Below are 17,364 nucleotides of genomic sequence, written 5' to 3' on the forward strand. Positions count from 1 at the left end.
TTCAGGAACTGGAAAGTCCAAGGTGACTAGGGAGTGGAGCAGGGCCCCAGCATATTGCAGAAGTTCTATGGAAAAGTGGCCAGGCTGTTACATGGGTGCCCATTCCCATATCTCCTCACCAAGCAGGTCCTCCTGGCCTGGGCCTCTAGCCACCTCTAACCAGAGCTATTGAGCCAGTAGCAGCTTGGAAACTCCCTGGACACAGCCCCCAGGGGCATCTGAAAGTCTCTTTGCCACTGCCTCTGCAGTGTAGCTGCCTTGCTACCCTCAGACTAATGAAGAAGCAAATACCTTAAGTGCCTTATCCACACCTCCAACAAACTGCAGTCAACCCAAGGAGAGGAGGCAAGTCCATGCCCCATGGGTCTCACCCCCACTGCTTGTCTCCAGACAGGGAACTCTTAGCTTGGGCCCACAGCACAGACCCTCCATCCTGGCTGATTGCACTGAGCAATTGCTGATCTGCATTTCCTTGGGGTGGAGCCCCCAGGAGCCAAGCAAATGACCCTTGGCCACAACCATTACTAAGGTTGCTTCCTCTGCTGCCTCCAAGTTAGGGAAGGAACATGAACACTGAGTTTGTCCCAGAGTGGCTGTGGGCAGCCCAGGAGCACCAAGCTGCAATCTACAGCCAGCACTCAAGGGGGAGAGGAAACCACACTTTCAGAGCATTGAGAGGAAACATGGCTGCAACTGTGAGAAAACACGGGTGGAAGGATGGGCACACAACCAAGCAAGAGTCCACCAACTGACTAATACACCTAAGTGCCACCTACCGGATCACATCCCAAAGCTTCAACACCAAAAATATCTTGCTACCATACCCTTCGGTTTCATGTCTAAAACCAAAGACAGAAAGTCAGCTTCAAATAAAGATCCTGCACAAAGCCTCGGCTCTGAGAAAATAACCAGAAAAGAACTCTATTGACCATACTCAATCTACATGCAGTTAAAAAAACACCCACACAGATAGATGAGAAAGAACCAATGCAAGAACTCTGGTAACTCAAATGGCCAGAGTGTCATATATCTTCCAAATGATTGCACCAGTTTTTCAATAAGAGTTCTTACCCAGGCTGAACTGGCTGAAATGACAGAAATAGAATTCGGAATATGGATAGGAATGAAGATCATCAAGATTCAGGAAGATGGGAAAACCCAATTCAAAGAAACTAAGAATTACAATAGAACAATACAGGAGCTGAAGGACAAAATAGCCGATATAAAAAAGAACCTAATTAATCTGACAGAGCTGAATAACACAAGAATTTTTCAATGCAATCACAAGTACTAATAGTAGAATAAACCAAGTTGAGAAAAGAATCTCAGAACTTGAAGACTGGCTTACTGAAAAATGACAGCCACACAAATATAAAGAAAAAAGATTAAAAAGGAATGAACAAAACCTCTGAGAAGTATGGATTATGTAAAGAGGCCAAATCTATGAATCGCTGGCATTGCTGAAAGGCTGGGGAGAGAAAGAAAACAACTTGAAAAACATATTTCAGGATATCATCCATGAAAACTTCCTCAACCTTGCCACAGAGGCTAACAGTCAAATTCAGAAAATACAGAGAACTCCTGTAAGATTTTATACAAGAAGATCATCTGCAATACACATAACTGTCAGATTTTCCAAGTTTGAAATAAGGGAAATAATATTAAAGGGAGCTAGAGAGAAAGGGCAGGTCACCTGCAAAGGGAATCCCATCAGGCTAATAGCAGACCTCTCCGCTGAAACCCTATAAGTCAGAAGAGATTGGAAGCTTATATTCAACATTCCTAAAGAAAAAAAAATCTTCAACCAAAATTTGGTTGAAGCCTAACTAAGCTACCTAAACAAAGGACAAATAAGATTCTTTTTAGATAAACAAGTGTTGAGGGAGGTCGTTACCACCAGACCTGCCTTACAAGAGATTTTGAGAGGAGTGCTAAATATAGAAAGGAAAGAATGCTACCAGATAATTAAAAAAACACATGTAAACATGCAGACCAGTGACACTGTAAAGCAACCACGCAAACAAGCCAACATAATAACCAACTAACAACACAATTACAGGATAAAATGCACACATACCAATACTAATCTTGAATGTAAATAGGCTAATGCCCCACTTAAAAGGCATGAAGTGGTAAGATGAATAAAAAAGAAAGACCTCCCTCTCCCTCTCCCTCTCCCTCTCCCTCTCCCCTGTCTCCCTCTCCTTCTTTTTTCAGTCTCCCTCTGTTGCCGAAGCTGGACTGTACTGCCGTGATCTTGGCTCGCTGCAACCTCCCTGCCTCAGGCTCCTGTGACTCTCCTGCCTCGGCCTGCCGAGTGGCTGGGATTGCAGGCAAGTGCTGCCACGCCTGAATGGTTTTTGTATTTTTGGTGGAGACGGGGTTTCCCCGTGTTGACTGGGCTGGTCTCCAGCTCCTGGCCTCAAGTGATCTGCCTGCCTCGGCCTCCTGAGGTGCTGGGATTGCAGACGGAGTCTCGCTCACTCAGTGCTCAATGGTGCTCAGGCTGGAGTGCAGTGGTGTGATCTTGGCTCGCTACAACCTCCACCTAGCAGCCTCCTGCCTTGGCCTCTTAAAGTGCTAAGATTACAGCCTCTGCCCTGCTGCCACCCCGTCTAGGAAGTGAGGAGCGTCTCTGCCTGGCTGCCCATCATCTGGGATGTGAGGAGCCCCTCTGCCCGGCTGCCCCATCTGGGAAGTGAGGAGCGCCTCTGCCCAGCCGCCATCCCCTATAGGAAGTGAGGAACGTCTCTGCCCTGCCGCTCATCATCTGGGATGTGAGGAGCGCCTCTGCCCGGCTGCCCCGTTTGGGAGGTGAGGAGCGCCTCTGCCCAGCCGCCACCCCGTCTGGGAGGAAGTGAGGAGCACCTCTGCCCGGCTGCCCCATCTGGGAGATGAGGAGCACCTCTGCCCAGCCACACCATCTGGGAGGTGAGGAGGGCCTCTGGCTGGCTGCCACCCCGTCTGGGAGGAAGTGAGGAGCGCCTCTGCCCGGCTGCCCCATCTGGGAAGTGAGGAGCGCCTCTGCCCAGCCGCCACCCTGTATGGGAAGTGAGGAGCGCCTCTGCCTGGCCACCCCATCTGGGAGGTGAGGAGCACCTCTGCCTGGCTGCCACCCTGTCTGGGAGGAAGTGAGGAGCGCCTCTGCCCAGCTGCCCCATCTGGGAAGTGAGGACCGCCTCTGCCCGTCTGCCACCCTGTATGGGAAGTGAGGAGCGCCTCTGCCTGGCCACCCCATCTGGGAGGTGAGGAGCGCTTCTGCCCAGCCACCACCCCATCTGGGAGGTGAGGAGAGCCTCTGCCCGGCCACCCCATCTGGGAAGTGAGGAGTGCCTCTGCCTGGCTGCCACCCCATCTGGGAGGAAGTGAGGAGCGCCTCTGCCTGGCTGCCCCATCTGGGAAGTGAGGATCGCCTCTGCCCAGCCACCACCCCTTCTGGGTAGTGAGGAGCACCTCTGCCTGGCCACCCGGTCTGGGAAGTGAGGAGCGCCTCTGCCCGGCTGCCCCATCTGGGAGGTGAGGAGCGCCTCTGCCTGGCTGCCACCCCATCTGGGAGGAAGTGAGGAGCGTCTCTGCCCGGCCGCCCCCTCTGGGAAGTGAGGAGCGCCTCTGCCCGGCCGCCCCCTCTGGGAAGTGAGGAGCGCCTCTGCCCGGCCGCCCCGTCTGGGAGGTGAGGAGCGCCTCTGCCCGGCCGCCCCGTCTGGGAGGTGAGGAGCGCCTCTGCCCGGCCGCCCAATCTGGGAAGTGAGGAGCGCCTCTGCCCCGCCGCCCAATCTGGGAAGTGAGGAGCGCCTCTGCCCGGCCGCCCTGTCTGGGAGGTGAGGAGCGCCTCTACCTGGCCGCCCATTGTCTGGGATGTGAGGAGCGCCTCTGCCTGGCCACCCCGTCTGGGAGGTGAGGAGCGCCTCTACCCCGCCGCCCCGTCTGGGAGGTGAGGAGCGCCTCTGCCTGGCTGCCCCATCTGGGAAGTGAGGAGCGCCTCTGCCCGTCGGCACCGTCTGGGAGGTGAGGAGCGCCTCTACCTGGCCGCCCATTGTCTGGGATGTGAGGAGCGCCTCTGCCTGGCCGCCCCGTCTGGGAGGTGAGGAGCGCCTCTGCCCAGCCGCCCTGTCTGGGAGGTGTAACCAACAGCTCTGAAGAGACAGCGACCATCGGGAGCAGGCCATGAGGACGATGGCGGTTTTGTTGAAAAGAAGGTGGGGAAGTGTGGGGAAAGGAAGGAGAGATCAGATTGTTGCTGTGTCTGTGTAGAAAGAGGTGAGCATAGGAGACTCCATTTTGTTCTGACTAGGAGAAGTTCTTCTGCCTTGGGATGCTGTTGATCTATGGCCTTTCCCCCAGCCCGGTGCTCTCTGAAACATGTGCTGTGTCAACTCAGGGTTAAATGGATTAAGGGCGGTGCAAGATGTGCTTTGTTAAACAGATGCTTGAAGGCAGCATGCTCTTTAAGAGTCATCACCACTCCCTAATCTCAAGTACCCAGGGACACAAACACTGCAGAAGGCCGCAGGGACCTCTGCCTAGGAAAACCAGAGACCTTTGTTCATGTGTTTATCTCCTGACCTTCTCTCCACTATTATCCTATGACCCTGCCATATCCCCCTCTCCGAGAAACACCCAAGAATCATCAATAAATACTTCATAAATAAAAAAATATAATAATAATAATAATAAAAAAGAAAAAAAAAAGAAATTGACTCTTTAAACCAAGGATGATGAAACACTAAAGATAACATTTCTGTGGTCTAATTCTAAACCATGTCATAAAAATCAAAGAAATGTCTGTTAAGTGAGAATATAATTATTTGTCTAATTTCTGTCACTGTTCAGATGAAAAAGTGAGAACATCTGCTTGCCTCATATTTGAGTTCTTCTTTCTTACCAACCCACTTAAAAATTTCTAATTTTTGGAGTTAAAACACCAACTGTTCTTTGTCTCTTTCAACAATGAAAATCCACAAATAAGAAAGTCTATCTAAAAAAAAAAAAAAAAAGCCTTATGAAATGCATTTTTTTTTTTTTTTTTTTGAGACGGAGTCTTGCTCTGTCCCCCAGGCTGGAGTGCAGTGGTGCAGTCTCGGATCACTGCAGGCTCCGCATCCCGGGTTCATGCCATTCTCCTGCCTCAGCCTCCCAGAGTAGCTGGGACTGCGGGCGCCCGCCACCACACCCGGCTAATTTTTTGTGTTTTTGGTGGAGATGTGGTTTCACCTTGTTGGCCAGGATGGTCTCGATCTCCTGACCTCGTGATCCGCCCACCTCGGCCTCCCGAATTGCTGGGATTACAGGTGTGAGCCACCGTGCCTGGCCATGAAATGCATTTTTTAAGCATGTTAGAATATTCAGGTATGATACCTCATTTGATTTGATTCAGAGGCAATTTTCAGACGAATGTCCAAAGGAGAGAGAGAGACTCAGCTGGTGGACATAAGCTTTCTTGACACTACAGTGAAAAAGATATTAAGAATATTAAATCCCTTCCGCTCACGTGGGGAAGTTCATTAGCAGGAGCCAGGGGTAAATTCCAACAAACATATATTGACTCCTATGGGCCAGCACTGACGAGAATTTAATGATAGCACAGTTGTGTTCCTGGCAGATGCATGATGACAGTTGTGCTTTAGGAAACTTACTTTGATCAGGGGCTACTGTGGGACTTCTTGCTAGGGACAGGGAAGACCAGAATGAGGTGGTTGTTGGTGGGACCGGAAAGGCAAGTTATGTGAAGCCTTGCAAAGTTAGAATCTCAGGGGAACTTATAAGATATGGGAATTAAACTTTGTTATAATAATGAGGTTTAAATTTGGGTACTAGGAAATGGTGCTATTATTCACATCACATTAGAACAAAAGAGATATGGAAGAGAGGAAGATGTACTGTGAACTTGAGTGATTCCTCCCTTCTTGGTTTTTGCAGAGCACCTCATATAGCTTGCATAGTTTTTATTCTACAAAATAATGCTTTGCTGGATTGTGAGTTCCTAGATTACAAGGACTACATCTTATTTAACTTTATATTGCTAGCACTAGACTAAAGGTCTAGCACAGAGATATTGACTAAGTCATGAGTAAATGACTGAATGGATGAATAAAGAAAATGCTAGGGGCCCGGTGAAATAGTTCACATCTGTGGTCCTAGCACTTTGGGAGGCCAAGGCGGGTGGATCACAAGGTCAGGAGTTTGGGACCAGACTGACCAGCATGGTGAAACTCCGTCTCTACTAAAAATAAAAAAACTGGCTGGGCATGCTGGCTGGTGCTTGTAGTCCCAGCTGCTCGGGAGGCTGAGGCAGGAGAATCGCTTGAACCCAGGAGGCGGAGGTTGCAGTGAGCCGAGATCATGCCACTGCACTCCAGCCTGGGGGACAGAGCGAGACTCCATCTCAAAAAAAAAAAAAAAAAAAAAAAAGGAAATGCTAGGGACTTGGCTTAGTTCTCTTAATTGCTGCCAAGCCTAAGTTTAGGTGTCTCTACAGGAGTCTTGCCATTGGCTCAGATAAGGAATATTAATGTCGAATGTATGTCACAGGTCTGGGTTTTTGTTAGTAAGTGGTGGTGGGCGGTAGTGTGGGTATGTGGTGTGAAGTAAGCAGAGGGTATTGTGTGATGGATAGAAGAAAAGACATCTAAGTAGGTACATTTATTTATTTAATGTATTTATTTTAATCTTTTTTGTCTTTCTTTTTAAAACAATATTTTTTGTAGAGACGGGATCTCACTAGGTTGCTCAGACTAGTCTCGAACTCCTGTGTTCAAGCGATCCTCCTGCCTTGGCCTCCCAAAGGGCTGCAATTACAAGTGGTACATTTATTTTTAGTATGCTCCTACTTCCCTTTCTATTACTATGATTAAATTTTTTTTCTCTATTTCCTAATTCTCAGATATCTATTCATTTATTAACTCAACTAATATGCATTTTCACCTAATATATACCAGGCATTGTGTAATGTGCTGGGATACAAAATCCAAAAAGCAATTTCTGGAGTGAAGGTTATCCTAGCCATGAGGCTTGTGCTGTTCTCTTACAGTTCATATTAGCATGCCCAGTGAGTCTTTGATAGTTTCTTTGTTTTTTGGTGCAATATGGTATCCCATGTTTATCTTACATTGCATCATTTCTCTTTGAAATAGTTCCCCTTACTTCAAATAAATGCATAGTAAAATTAAAAAAAAAAAAAAAAAGAAAGACCCAAGGGTATCCTGTCTTCAAGAGACCCATCTCATATCTAATGACACCCCTAGGCCCACAATAAAGGGATGGAGGAAAATGTACCAAGCAAATGGGAAACAGAATAAAAGCAGGGGTCACAATCCTAATTTCAGACAAAACAGACTTCAAACCAACAAAGATCAAAAAAGACAAAGAAAGGCATTACATAGTGGTAAAGGGTGTAATTCAACAAGAAGACCTAGCTATCCTAAGTACATATGCACCCAAAACAGGAGCACCCAGATTCATAAAGCAAGTTCTTAGAGACCTACAGAGAGACATGTTCTCCCACACAATAATAGTGGGAAACTTCAACACTCCACCAACAGTATGTGACAAATCATCAAGGCAGAAAAGTAACAAAGATATTTAGGACCTGAACTCAACATTGGTCCAAATGGATCTGATAGACCTCTACAGAACTCTCCACCCAAAAACAACAGAATATACATTCTTCTCATCACCACATGGCACATGCTGTAAAATCAACCACATAATTGGACATAACCCAATCCTCAGTGAATCCAAAAGAACCAAATCATACCAAACACACTCTCAGACCATAGCATGATAAAAACAGAAGTCAAGACTGAAAAAATTGCTCAAAATCATGCAATTACATAGAAATTAAACAACATGCTCCTGAATGACTTTTGGGTAAATAACAAAATTAAGGCAGAAACCAAGAAACTAATGAGAACAAGGATAGAACATACCAGAATCTAGGGGACACAGCACAGCTAAGGCAGTGTCAAGAGGGAAATTCATACTAAAATTCACACTAAATGCCTATATCAAAAAGTTAGGAAGATCTCAAACTAACAACTTAACATCACAACTGAAAGAATTAGAGAAGCAAGAACAAATCAACCACGAAGCTAGGAGAAGAAAAGAAATAACCAAAATCAGAGCTAAACTAAGGAAACAGATAAAAAAATTTCAAAACATTTAAAATAAAACCAGGAGTATTTTTTTAAAAAAATAATAAAATAGGCTGCTAGCTAGACTAATAAAGAAGAAAAGAGAGAAGATCCAAATAAATACAATTAGATTTAATGTAGGGAATGTTGTCACTAAGCACACAGAAATAAAAATAACCATCAGAAACCACTATGAATACCTCTTTGCACACAAACTAGAAAACCTAGAATAGATGGATAAATTCCTGGACACATACATCCTCCCAAGACTGCGTCAGGAAGAAATTGATTCCCTCAACAGACCAATAATGAGCTTCAGAATTGAATCAGTAATAAATAGCCCACTAACCAACAAAAGTCCAGGACCTGGTGGATTCACAGCTGAATTCTACCGGATGTACAAAGAAGAGCTGTTATCATTCCTACTGAAACTATACCAAAAAATAGAGGAGGAGGGCCTCCTCTCCAACTCATTCTATGAGGCAGTCACCATCCTGATACTAAAATTTGGCAGGGACGCAACAAAAAAGAAAACTTCAGGCCAATCTCCTTGATGAACATGAATGCAAAAACTCTCAAAAAAATATTGGCAAACTGAATCCAGCAGCACATCAAAAAGCTAATCTACCATGATCAAGTAGGCTTCATCCCCTGGATGCAAGGTTGGTTCAACATATGCAAATCAATAAATGTGACTCATGACATAAACAGAACTAAAGACAAAAACCACATGATTATCTCAATAGACACAGAAAAGGCTTTCAATAAAATTCTACATCCCTTTATGTTAAGAACTCTCAATAAAAGAAGCATTGAAGGAACATGTCTTAAAATAATAGGAGCCATCTATGATAAACTCACAGCCAACATCATACTAAATGGGCAAATGCTGGAAGCATTCCCCATGCAAACTGGCATAAGACAAGGATGCCCACTCTCACCACTCCTATTCAACATAGTACTGGAAGTTCTGGCCAGAGGAATCAGGCAAGAGAAACAAATAAATGGCATACAAATAGGATGAGAGGAAATTAAACTATCTTTGTTTGGAGATAACATGATTCTATATCTGGAAAATCTCATAGTCTCTGCCCAAAAGCTGCTTCAGCTGATAAACAACTTTGGCAAAGTTTCAGGACACAAAATCAATGTACAAAAATTACTAGTATTCCTATACACCAACAATAGTCAAGCCAAGAGTCAAATCAGGAAGGCAATCCTATTCACAATTGCCACACACACACACAAAATGCCTAGGAATTCAGCTAACCAGGGAGGTGAAAGATCCCTACGACGAGAATTACAAAACACCACTGAAAGAAATCAGAGAAGACACAAATAAATGATAAAATATTCTATGCTCATGAATAGGAATAATTAATATCATGAAAATGGCCATACTGCCCAAAACAATTTACAGATTGAATGTTATTATCAAACTACCAATGACATTCTTCACAGAACTAGAAAAAACTATTTAAAAATTCTTATGGGACCAAAAAAGAGTCCAAATAGCCAAGGAAATCATAAGCAAAAAAGACAAAACTGGAGGCATCATGTTACCCAACTTCAAACTATACTACAGGGATCCCATAACCAAAACAATGTGGTACTGGTACAAAAAAATGGCACATAGACCAGTGGAACAGAATAGAGAGCCCAGAAATAAGGCTAGACACCTATGACCACCTGATCTTCGACAAAGCTGACAAAAACAAGCAGTGGGGAAAAGACTCCCTCTTCAATAAGTGGTGCTGGGATAACTGGCTAGCCAGATGCAGAAGATTGAAGCTGGACCTCTCTTTTACATCACACACAAAAATCAACTCAAGATGGATTAAAGACATAAATGTAAAACCCAAAACTATGAAAACCCTGGAAGACAACCTAGGCAATACCATCCTGGACATAAGAATGGGCAAACATTTCATGACAAAGCCATCAAATCTATCACAATGAAAGCAAAGATTGATGTGTGGGATCTAATTAAAGAGCTTCTGCATAACAAAAGAAACTATAAGCAGAATAAACAAACAACCTACAGAATGGAATAAAATATTTGCAAACTATGCATCTGACAAAGGTCCAATATTCAGTATCTATAAGGAACTTAAATTTATAAGAGGAAAACAAACAACCCCATTAAAAAGTGGGCAAAGGATACGAGCAGACACTTTTCAAAAGAAGACAAACATGCAGCCAACAAGCATATGAAAAAAATACTAACATCACTAGTCATTAGAGATATGCAAATCAAAACCACAATGAGATACCATCTCACACCAGTCAAAATGGCTATTACTAAAAAGTAGAAACAAAACAAAACATATACTGGCCAGGTTGCAGAGAAAAGGCAACACTTATACACTTGCTGGGAGTGTAAATTAGTTCAACCATTGTGGAAAGCAGTATAGCAATTCCTCAAAGAGCCAAAAGCAGAACTAGTATTTGACTCAGCAATCCCATTACTGGGTACATATTCAGAGGACTAAATCATTCTACATGCACATAAATGTACATTGCAGCACTATTTACAGTAACAAAGACATGGAATCATCTAAATGCCCATCAATGACAGATTGGATACAGATAATGTGGTACATATACACCATGGAATACTCTGCAGCCATAAAAAAATGAGATGTCTTTTCTGGGTACATGGGTGGAGCCAAAGGCCATTATTCTTAGCAAACTAATGCAGGAACAGAAAACCAAATACTGCATGTTTTCACTTATAAGTGGGAGCTAAATGATGAGGACCCATGAACACAAAGAAGGAAACAACAGACACTGGGATCTAATTGAGAGTGGAGGATGGCAGGAGGAAGATGAGTAGAAAAGATAACTATTGGGTACTGAGCTTAATACCTGGTTGATGAAATAATCTGTACCACAAACCCCCATGACATGAAATTGCCTATATAACAAACGTTCACATGTACCTAAAATAAAAGGTTTTTAAAAAAGAGATATGCAAGAATTTCTTTCAAGAATCACTAAAAATTGACAAGAAAGGATATCATTGATAACACTATCTTTAAAGAAAAAAAGCTTCTGTAGAAAAAAGAATACCGTAGAGAAGGTAAACGTAAGCCATAGTCTGAAAGGACTTATTTGCAATACATATGTCCAAAACTCCTACAAACTGATAATTCCAAAACGGCAAAGAACTTGAATAGGCAATTCCTGGAATAGGAATATTGGATGTACAATTATTATGGGATGAAAGGCTCAATCTAGCTGTTTTTTTTTTTTTTGAGATGCATTTTGGGAGCAAAAATGGTAAATTGTCAGACTTTGTTAAAGCTGTCAATGTGTATGTAGATATACAGCTTGTGTTATTCTCTATAGTTTTCTCTAAGTTAAAAATAGTTCATTATAAAAAGTAAATGAGAAAACTACATTTATGAGACAGTTTTTTAAAAAGACTGAGTTTCAAAGGCTCCGTAAATATATTGCAATCTAATAAAAGTAAAGAGAAGGTGTTCTACTCATACCCGTGAGCTACAAATACAGTCTGGTATAGTGGCAAAGGCTGAAGTTTGAAGTAAGATATCAAAGATTCAAATCCTAACTGAGCTGCTTTTTAGCTATGTAACTTTGAGCAAATAACTCAACATCATTAGGTTTTATATTTGTAAAATAAGGATCACAGTATTTGCCTTACGGTGTTGGGAATGAGGGTCAAAGTGACATTGTAGATGCCAAGTGTGTGGTAGAGTTGGCACTTCATAACAGTAGGCTTGTGTTCATTAGCACAAGTTTTCCTTCCCTTCCTTTTATACCTCAGAACTTCTAGGTACTCTGTGCTTTTCTTCCCTACTTCAAAGCTAAAAAATGAGATCTGTCTGAATAAGAACAAAATTATAAACACAAGTAATTGTTTCTGAGAAAAGTGAAAGGCTACCAACATAATGAATATATATGTTTCACAGAATGAAATTTAACCAAAGCTTTTTTGTGTTATGGTATGAACACTTGCCCAGCCACAGGGGTCTCTGAAACCGGGAACTGAAACTGTAGACATACTGGATCTTCATAATTAGAGTGCCTTAAAGCAGTTCTCAATCATGACAGCTAACCGTCAGAAAATAATTTTTAATAATATTGAAAATAATCTTCAGTGCAATTGTTTAGTCCCAAGTGTTCCCTACAGATATGAAAAAATGAAGTAACATATTCCTAAGGTATACAGCATTTTACTTACTTGAGTGCTTCAAGGACAGGCAAAACTGCCAGAGGGTCTTTCTCCATTGATCAGCTCACACATCCGTCTATACAAACAGTCATTCATCCTTCCAACCAATCAAAAGGGAAGGCAGAAGTTCAAGGAGAACCTACTATCCATCAAGTAGGAGAACCTACTATCCATCAAATGCATTTTATATACCATGTCTCAGACAGTATTATATGCTAGGTGCTATGCCAAGTTATTAAGAATACTGAGGTCAATGTAGCTTGGCCTCTGAGTCAGAGATGTTGATAGAGCAACTGGGGCATTATTATAAGAAGATAAGTGACTTAAAAAAAAGGCACAACACAAAAAATAAGAGGCACAAAGAAAACACTACAGGAATCGGAGAAAAGAGATGTCAAAACCAGCAGGCAGCATTAGGAAACAAAGAATGAAGTGTGTGACTTCTGAACTGGTTACAATTTGACCACGCAGAGCCTAGCATACCAAGTGGAGGAAAACATTAAGCAAAAGCATGAAAAGATTCAAAGCTCAGGCTGGGAGGGAATTATCCTGAAATCTGAATTGATGGCATTGGAATCATGGGCCCATAACTTTTACTGAAGGACCTAATTGTAGTTCCCATAGGGTCCTTCCACCTTCAGTAGAAAACCACCCCAGAACAGCATGTGTCTTATGCTCTTAGACCATATGAAATTCTAGCTTTGATCAGATGAAATTAAATGCCTAAAACATAACCAAAGTGTCCATATTGTGAGTTCATTCCTGTCTTACAGTTTGATATCCAAGGCCCCTGGCTGGACAATTAGGAGCACCTAAGAGTTCTTCAAACTTGAAAAGACTAGGCAACTTAGAGATAGCGTGTTTACAGAATGACCTAGAGCCAGCAAGAGATAGAGTTATAAATGCTGGAGCCATTAGGGTTTCACTTCTTCCCCTCCTACTGTTACAGTAACCTGCACCACTCCATCCCCTTCCTCATCACTGTGATGGCATCAGCATCAAGATCCCCACAGGATCTTTATCTTCAAACCCTGTTATCTATTGGCATTTTCCTCTCAGAATAAAAACATGGTTCCCATTAAAGAACAAAAACAATCAAACTCTTCCCCCGGTGCCAAATCCTTGCTATTTTTGTCATTACTCATAAATTCCTCACAGTCAAGATTTATGAAAGAATTCTACATTTCCTTTTCCAATTTCCTCTTTTCTAAATCACTATTTAGCCCAATGTGTCTTGGATTCCACCCCATTGCTCTACTGAAATGGCTGTTGCTGTATTAGGCGTCTATTGCTATGTAACTAATTACCTCCAATACTTAGCAATTTACAATAACAAACATTTTCTGGGGATCAGGAATTTGGGAGAGACTCAGCTGGGTGGTGCTGGCTCAGGGTTTCTCACAAGCTTGCAATAAAGCTGCCAGTTGGAACTACAACCATCTCAAAGTTCAAGTGGGGCTAGAGAACCACTTCGTCTGGAAAACCATGTTCCCTCACCTGATCATTCCTCTTTAACCCCTTCTTCTATTTTGGTGTCCAATTTTTCTCTCTCTTGGTTTGCCTTCTACTTCTTGGACTATTAATTCTCAGTCTCCACTCCTCTTCCTATTTGCCTCCCAAATATTGGTGTGACCCCTAGGAAAATGTCCTTGAGTTACTTGTTTTCTCTCCAAAACTTGGTGGCCTCAAGGGGAATTCATACTCCCTTTTTGATATTTTGTGCTGCTGCATTGACCATGTCAGTGACTGGTATGGGACCACAGCGGCTCCCCAACTTCGGGGTCTCAGGGACATGCTTAGCTTTTTTGTTATTCTCACAGACTGTGTAGTAAGGTGTGCCTTAGAGTTAACATGCTGATTTTTTAAATGTTGTAGAATTATTCATTACATATACCAAAAATACAGATACATGTTGTGATAGTATAGAAAGTGTGGACTTTACATTTCTCCAAATCAACCTCTAAGTACAGGAAAACGAAGTCAAGTTCCCCATGATTGAAGACTGTTTCCTTTTATTATCTCTGGTAGCTCTCTCTGTCCCCTGCTGTTGTTAATTACCAAAGTGGAAAATAAGCTGTCTGATTAGTTTGTACTTACACAGTTTTTAGAAAGAGAGCTTAGTTAGAAAATATTTAGTTCAAGGACCATGGAAAAACCCCATGGGTGCTCAATTATTGAGTCACCCACATATGCACAGTGATTTTTGCTCTCTTGGTCCAGCTCATTTGTTTGAGTCAGATGAGTTGTTGCTGAATAAAGCTCTGCAGGTCATTAGTTTTGATAGGAACTATGTGTCACTGTTCTACACCACAGACTTATTCTAGTGGGAGTACAGTCAAGCCCTGAGAAAACTGAGCAGTCATTCATCTTTCTTGGAGATTCATCACGTTCCTGAGCTGTGCCTACAGGGAAGAGATGGTGCCAGGCTTTAGAAACATTGATTATGGTTTGGCAGTCTCAGCCTTTCCTATAACAGGGACCCCAAGGCTATACAATCTGAGCCTGAACAAAACAGAAAACTGTGTTTTTGAAAACCCCAAACAAAAAATTATTATATTTTTAAATCAGGGAATGAATAACATGTAGGAATAGATTATAAAAGAAGAAAACTGCTATTAAATGGTAGATGATCTGTTTAATCTCTCAGTTCCCTGATAACATTTTACAGGTGTAATCAGGATTTCACTTTGATAAAACTAGGATGCAAATCACCCCAGCAACCATGTCTGCTTGCAACTTCCTGGTTGTAGTTACAATCATATTTTCTAGATACAAAGGTCTCCAGGAACCTAATTTCTTCAGGTCTTCATTCCCTTACCAAAGTTTACCTACTGCTCCCCGGTTTCCTATCATAAAATGAGGAACACATTTTAAGAATAGATTTCTTTTAAAAGGTCCACATATAGTATTTTTTTTCCTTCTCCACTATACTAAGCTATATTACAGAAATAAATATATGGTGTGAGCCAAATACATTTCTATTTCAACAAAATAGAGTTTCTCTGCAGGCACTGAAATTTAAGTATCTTATCAAATGAAATCAGCTCCACACTGAATTCCCCTCTCTGAGCCACCGATTTTAGAGATCTCATTTCTTTTGGCAACAGAAGAAATTGGTCACCTTATATTAACTTAGGCTGGCAGGTAGGGGAATACCAACTAGGTCTCCTCAACTCAAGAGAAGCCAAAGAATCTAGCTGGCCTCAAATAGCACAATTTGCTGCTTTAACCTGAGAGTCTCCATTCACATCATTAAAAATAAGGTTTGAGAGTCTCTAAACAACTTGGGCATGTACTTCAATTTTCACTTTATTTGGACAAGGTCTCCTTTGTGTGAATGTACACGGAGTTGACTCTGAAGAAATGGGGAATAAAATAAGAAGAAAGAAAAAGTAAATAAATATTAGGGGAAGGGAGTAGGGAAGGAAACAAGAAAGCATTTATGGAGAACTGACTATAATCACATATTTGTATATCTTATCATATTTCATGCCATAAAGTTTGAGAATTATGACCAATTCAGGGGTCTGTTTAGAAACTGGTGCAAGGGAGGTGTGGGGTTCAAAGGCTAAGAAGATGAAAGGCTAAGAAACATCTGTTTAAAAGTCTGATAATCAAATCTGGGGCCCGATGAGTTATGCAAACCTCCTGAAGGCCAAGGCTTATGCTTTGATAATTTTGAAGAGTTTAGAAGCCTTGTTTTTTTGTTCCTTGCTTTAGCCAGATGTCAATGGTGAGTGATGGAGAAGGCAATATGTTGTATACAGTAAGGAGGGGGAGTGGAAAGACACCAGACATGACCTGACTTTTGTCTTAAAAGAATGCCTTTGCTTGTTGTGTGGACAATAGAAAACCAGGGCTCAAATGTAGAACTAAGGAAATCAGCCAGAGAGCTAGGGCTGTGGTAGTTGAGGCAGAGTGGGTGGTAGTGATGGAGAGCATAAAAAGTGGTTGGATTTAGATTATGCTTTAAGGTAGAGCTAATATTATTGCTGATGGGTTGGGTGTTATATGTGAGAAAAAGAGAGAAGTCAAAGATTATGTCAAGACTTTTTTTGGCCTAAGCAATTGATTGAAAGACTGTCAATTTACTGTTATGGAGGAATATCAGAGGAGGGAATCTTTTGAAAAAGTAGAAGAGAAACAATTTCAGTTTGAAGTAGAATAACTTTGATATAGTTATTTGAGTAAAACATTTGGGAAGACAGTTGGATCTACAAGTCTAGAGACACTATATATGAGTTGGATATCATGAGCAGAGGTAAATATACAGAAATGTATGGCATTGAAATCCATGAAATTGAGTGATATCTCTATGGGTATGAGTGTAGAGAGAGAAGAGAAGAGGTTCATGGACCCAGGCCACTCTAGCTTTTGTGTTAAGAGTTGCTCCTCCTGTACTCTGTATCTTATTCATCAACAAATCCCTCTGCTATCCACCTCCCCAGCTATACCTGCTTCCAGTCACCATGACCATTTACCTTGATGATTGCAGTAAGTTTCTAACTGCTCTGACCCTTGGCCCCTTTACAGCCCATTCTTAGCATAAAACCCATAGTGGTTCTTTAAAAATGTAAGTCAGATCATATCACTGTTGTTAAAACCTCCAATGTCTTCTCTTGTCACTCAGCTTAAAAGAAAAGAAATCCTTACAATGGCTTATAAGTAGAGTGGTTATGTCTTGACTGGTCTGGGATAATTTGTTTTATGCCTGTTGTCCCAGTATAATTATTAGTAGTACCACCTCCTTCATTCTCATTCTCAGAATGTTTTGGTTTGTATGATAAATTATATTGTCACTCAAGTTACAAAGTCTTTCGTGGTCTGGTCCCCCAACTATCTCTCTGATTTAATCTCTTACTACTATTCCTTGTCCATTCCATTCCAAGTACACTAGTTTGAGTCTTCTGGATTTCTTAAATTAATAAGGCTGATTCCACCTCAGTGGTTTGCAACTGCTAGCCCCTCTGCTGGCAATGCTCTAGTTTTGCGTCTTGCTCAGCTTGTTCCTTTGTTCTTCAGGTTTCTGCTCAAATG

This window comes from Pongo abelii, chromosome 12 (assembly GCF_028885655.2).
Source record: "Pongo abelii isolate AG06213 chromosome 12, NHGRI_mPonAbe1-v2.0_pri, whole genome shotgun sequence".
In the NCBI taxonomy this organism is placed as follows: Eukaryota; Metazoa; Chordata; class Mammalia; order Primates; family Hominidae; genus Pongo; species Pongo abelii.